The sequence below is a fragment of the Hypomesus transpacificus genome, chromosome 24 (assembly GCF_021917145.1).
Source record: "Hypomesus transpacificus isolate Combined female chromosome 24, fHypTra1, whole genome shotgun sequence".
NCBI classification, from domain to species: domain Eukaryota; kingdom Metazoa; phylum Chordata; class Actinopteri; order Osmeriformes; family Osmeridae; genus Hypomesus; species Hypomesus transpacificus.
Window position 1 is genome coordinate 372245 of NC_061083.1, and position 5337 is coordinate 377581.

The window sequence follows — 5337 nt, forward strand, 5'->3', positions numbered from 1 at the left end:
AATGGCCTTGTTAAGTACAGACATGTATGACAAGGACCAAAAGGGCGAGGGATCTCAAAGTATCTAAAACAAAAGACATCGGAAATTGTAAATAGTTCCATTTCAAGGAGTTTTTCTCTTTTTTTATTTTTTATTGTAAGGCACCATCTACAAGTCAAACAGGTAAGCTGAAATGATTTTAATTCAGTAAATACATATCATATTTACACATGTATGAACTATAAGTATATGATTAAAATATAGTGAAGCAAAATTATAAGGTGTTTCAGTTGAAATAAGGTATTGCATTAACTACAGTAAATGCATATAAAGTAAAAACTGTACATTCATGTTGTCCAGGCAGGGAGGAAGAGGGAAATGGGAAGAGAAAGACAGAGCTATATTTTATTTATGATAATATACTGTAGGCTATCTAATTACACAAGGCCATTTTAGGACCTATGTGAAATAACTGTTTAGAGAAAACTGCTTTAAATGCTGGCATACTAAACATTTGGTGTTACTTTGTAGATATTACAATACATTTGGCAATGAAAGCAATGCTGTTGGACTTTAAAAGCAGTGTATATGGTTTGGCAGGGGCATATTTTGAGTTCTGATATTGGATTGGTTTTTGGGCTGGTTTTATTGGCCATTAGGCTGGTTTTGGGCTGGTTTTGATTGGCCATTGGGCTGGTTTTGTCACACAAACCTGGCAACCCTGGTGTGTTAGTCCGAGAGTGGCAATAAAGAGAAGCAGACGTGTGTAAATTGGTCTCCGTCATCTTTAGCTGTTATGGATATATTAACAGTGTTATAGCAGTCCAAGAATATTACAGTGGCGACGAGGATGGGATATCTTTTTAGTGGAAAGGGATTTCCAGCTGCAGAGCTAGTAAATTAAAATTGTTTTACACGAAAGTAACGTGACTACCAGAGAACTAGCTGCTAGCAAGACGAGCCAAGCTAACTTGGACTGTGTCGCGTGTAGTTAACGGCAGCATGGCATATTTCATCGGAAACATTGGCGAGTACAAGGAAGGTAAAGAAGACTTCGAGTCATACCTCGAGAGGTTCGAGCAATGTATGATCGTCAATGAAGTAGAGCAAGGAAAAAAGGCCAACGTTTTCCTGTCTATAATAGGCGCAGAAGCCTATGGAATGTTAAAAAACCTCTGCATACCAGATAAACCAAGTAGCCTCGATTATGACGTGCTAAGCGGGAACCTAACGTCCCATTATAAGCCCAAACCACTAGTTATCGCTAAAAGGTTTACATTTCAAAAAAACAACAAGAAAATGAATCTGTGTCGGATTATGTGGTAGTGTTAAAGCACCTGTCCATACATTGTGAATTTGGTCCTCATTTAGACGAAGCACTGAGGGACAGATTTGTTAGTGGTTTGAGGGTGGAGGCTATTCAGAGAAAGTTGCTTACTGAACAAAAGCTAACATTTGCAAAAGCATGTGAATTGTCTTTATGAATGGAAATGGCATTGAAGAATACGATGGAGTTTGCAACATGAAAGGAGCTGCCGCGGTGAACAACATAGACCAGAAGAGAGCAAGCAAGGGTGCGTGGAAAATTGGACCAGCCACCAGCGAGTGGAAAAGTAAGGTCACAAGTGACGATTTCAGACCACAGAGAACAGAAACGCACCAGACGTGTTACCGATGTGGGGGGTAGCAGTCATGCTGCGCAGGTATGCAGGTACAGAACAGAGACATGTCACAAGTGTTCAAAAGTTGGACACATAGCAAGGATGTGTAAAGCTAAGAGTAGGCAGGGACATACACAGTATGTGGCTGAAAACAGCAATCCAAATGACACATCAGGAAATGAGGATGATGATCTGTTTTAGTCATATCCCATGAATACAGTGTACCCAACCAATACAGTTGGTAGTGGAAAAAAGGACATTAGAGTAAATGTGAAGTTATAAGGAACTCCAGTGGATATGCAGCTTGACACAGGAGCTGCTGTAACACTTGTGTCTGAGATAGTATATAAGAAACATCTCTCTCATCTGCCACTGAAAGAAAGCAAAGGGCGGCTGTCAACCTTTTCCGGTGAGAACATTCCCTTGATGGGACAAGTGACTGTCAATGCAAAATATTGGAACCAGAGTGGTGATTTACCCCTTGTGATAGTGAAAGGTGACAGACCAGCCCTCCTTGGCCGTAACTGGCTCACAAACTTCGAACTAGACTGGGCAAGCATATTCTCAGTTAAACCAGCAGGGGACAGAAATAACGCAGACGTAGAGGAAATGTTGCAGAGACACAAAGCAGTGTTTTCTGAGGAGCCTGGCGCTATTCGTGAGTTTAAGGCCAGCATCACAGTGAAGCCATATACCAAGCCAGTTTTCAGGAAGGCAAGACCAGTGCCATATGCACTAAAAGACGCAGTGGAGAAAGAGTTAGACAGATTAGAGAAAGCAGGCATTATCTCAAAGATAGAACGTAGTCAGTGGGCCGCCCCAATAGTAGTTGTACCCAAATCAGACAAGTCAATTCGTATCTGTGGCGACTATAAAGTCACGGTAAATCAGAGTGTGGAGGAGGAGAACTATCCACTACCGAACGCTGAAGATCTCTTTGCCACACTGGCCGGGGGCACTCTCTTTAGCAAATTAGACCTGTCACATGCCTATCAACAGCTTGAGTTACAGAAGGACTCAGAGAAGTACTTGACAGTAAATACTCACAAAGGACTGTATGTCTATCATAGACTTTCATATGGGGTGTCCAGTGCGCCTTCTATGTTCCAGAATGTGATGCAAAATGTACTTTCATGCAGGAGAAGGTGGAGTACCTGGGGCATTTGATTGACAGAGAGGGACTTCACCCCACTGAGACAAAGTTTGCCGCCATAGGAAATGCACCCCAGCCCACAAACGTCACAGAGCTACGGTCGTTTCTAGGACTGTTCAATTATTATGGGCGTTTCATGAAAGACCTGTCGACCGTACTGCAGCCGCTACACCAACTTCTAAAGAAAGAAGTCGACTGGGAATGGACACCAGAGTGCGCAGCAGCATTCAAGAATGCAAAAGAACAGCTAGTGAAGACCTCAGTGGTAGTTCATTATGACACAAAGAAACCCCTGAGATTAGCTTGCAATGCATCCCCTTATGGATAGGTGCGGTCATGTCACACATAATGGAAAAGAAGGATGAGAAACCAATCGCTTTTGCGTCACGCACACTGACAGAGGCAGAAAGTAAATATAGTGAGATAGAGAAGGAGGCTTTGGCCATAATATTTGGCGTGACAAAATTTCTTAAATATCTGTATGGCCGCAAGTTCAGTTTAATAACTGACCACAAACCCCTCCTTGCCATCTTAGGACCAATGTCTGAAATCCCCACACTAGCCGCTTTGCGTATGCAGCGATGGGCGCTGAGACTAATGGCTTATGACTACAGTAAAGAGTACAGAACGTCAGCAGAAAATGCAGATGCATTATCTAGACTGCCAGAGAAGGGAAAGGATAATACAGCGGAGGAGAACAGCATCTTTTATTTCTCATTAGTTGATGAGCTTCCCGTGCAGGCTACAGAGATTGCACGGAGCACACTAAAGGACCCAGTCCTATGCAAGGTACTGGAGCTGACTCGTTCTGGATGGCCGAGTTATGTCAAGGATGACACACTGAAACCATACTTCAACCGAAAGACTGAACTGTCTGTGGAACAAGGATGCATTCTGTGGGGAATTCGAGTAATCATCCCACCAGCACACCAAGACCGACTACTGCACGACCTACACCAAGGGCACCCCGGAGGGTGCAAGATGAAGAACTTGGCCAGGAGCTACTTGTGGTGGCCCCAGTTAGACAGTGATATAGAACGTGCAGTACAGCAATGTGATGCTTGTCAGAGTCTGAGGAAACTACCAGCAGTAGCACCACTACACTGCTGGCAGTGGCCTACTAGGGTGTGGCAGAGGCTACATATTGACTTTGCAGAGAAGGATCAACACCACTTCCTAGTGTTGGTGGATAGTCATTCGAAATGGCTTTAGGTTATTCCCATGGCAACAACCACAGCTGGCAAAACGATTGAGGTGCTGCGGAACATCTTTTCTTCCTACGGTCTTCCCGAGGAGATTGTTTCCGACAACGGTCCTCAATTCACCTCACAGGAGTACAAGACCTTCCTGCAAAGCAACGGCATAAAGCAGACCTTGGTACCAGCCTACCATCCCGCTTCGAATGGAGCTGCAGAGCGAGCAGTCCAGACAGTGAAAGCATCACTGCTGAAACAAGTGCTCGATGAGAAGAAACAAAATGTCACCATAACACTTCAGCACAGGCTAGCAAACTTCCTGATGTCCTACAGGATTACACCACACAGCATTACTGGTTGCCCACCGGCTGAACTCTTCCTCAAACGTCAGATCAGGACCAGGTTCAGCCTACTGAAACCAGATCTCGCTCGAGTGGTGAAAGCCAAACAACAAAAACAGAAAGACTACCATGATCAAACCGCCTCCAAGCTGAGACATCTGTCTGTGGGTGACTCAGTTCTGATCCGAAACTTCCGTGGAGGAAAGGAGAGGTGGACGAAAGGAACGGTGGAAAAGAGACTCGGCCCCGTCACTTACTTGGTATGGAACGGAGTGAGCCGATGCACAGTCCACATCGACCATCTGCTGTACAACCGGCCGTCCAGTCCTGAGACCTGTGAGTTCCAGTATAAGCAGTTGGACGTCGACGACGACTACCCTGCAGTGGTTCATGCGGATTTGGGGGGGAAAGGCACACCTAGAGCAGTAGGGGGGAGCCCGTACTCCCCTGAAGCTACACCATCGCCGCAGATGCAGGCGAAGGAGATGCTTGCTACACCTTTACCAGGCTCAGTGGCCTGTGACAAGGCAGCGACACCTGCCAACTGAGCAGACACTTTCCCTGAGGTGTCTGGGCGCAGGTACCCTCTGAGAGAGAGGGCGCCTCCTAAACGACTTACCTTGTGATCAGTCAGTTCCTGAGAAACATTGCTCCTAAAAAACAAAAGAGTTCCTGTTCATGAAGAAAATGTGAAAACAAAAAGAGTTCCTGAGACTAAAATGTAAATGGTTTAAATGGATTGTGTTGGCAGTAATGATTTAGTTGAAATTTCTGAAAATAGTTTGCCAGAGCAAATGTTTTGTTTAAAATTAAATAAGCAAGGGAGTTATTGTTAATGGAACTTCATAGTTTAAGGGGGAGGAGTGTAGTATATTGATACTATAACTGTGTAGCTAGACCCTGCCATCTTATTGGTAGTTAAACAGTGCCTTCTAGTTATGTGGTAATCCCCGTATGTTGCCTGCGTGTGTTAGTCCGAGAGTGGCAAAAAAGAGAAGCAGACGTGT

At 44.6% G+C, this 5337-nt stretch overlaps 1 pseudogene; it reads left to right on the forward strand.

Annotated features, from left to right (window-relative positions):
- The first annotated feature begins 981 nt into the window (after nucleotides 1-981).
- Nucleotides 982-4878, forward strand: LOC124486862 (annotated as a pseudogene).
- The last annotated feature ends 459 nt before the right edge of the window (nucleotides 4879-5337 follow it).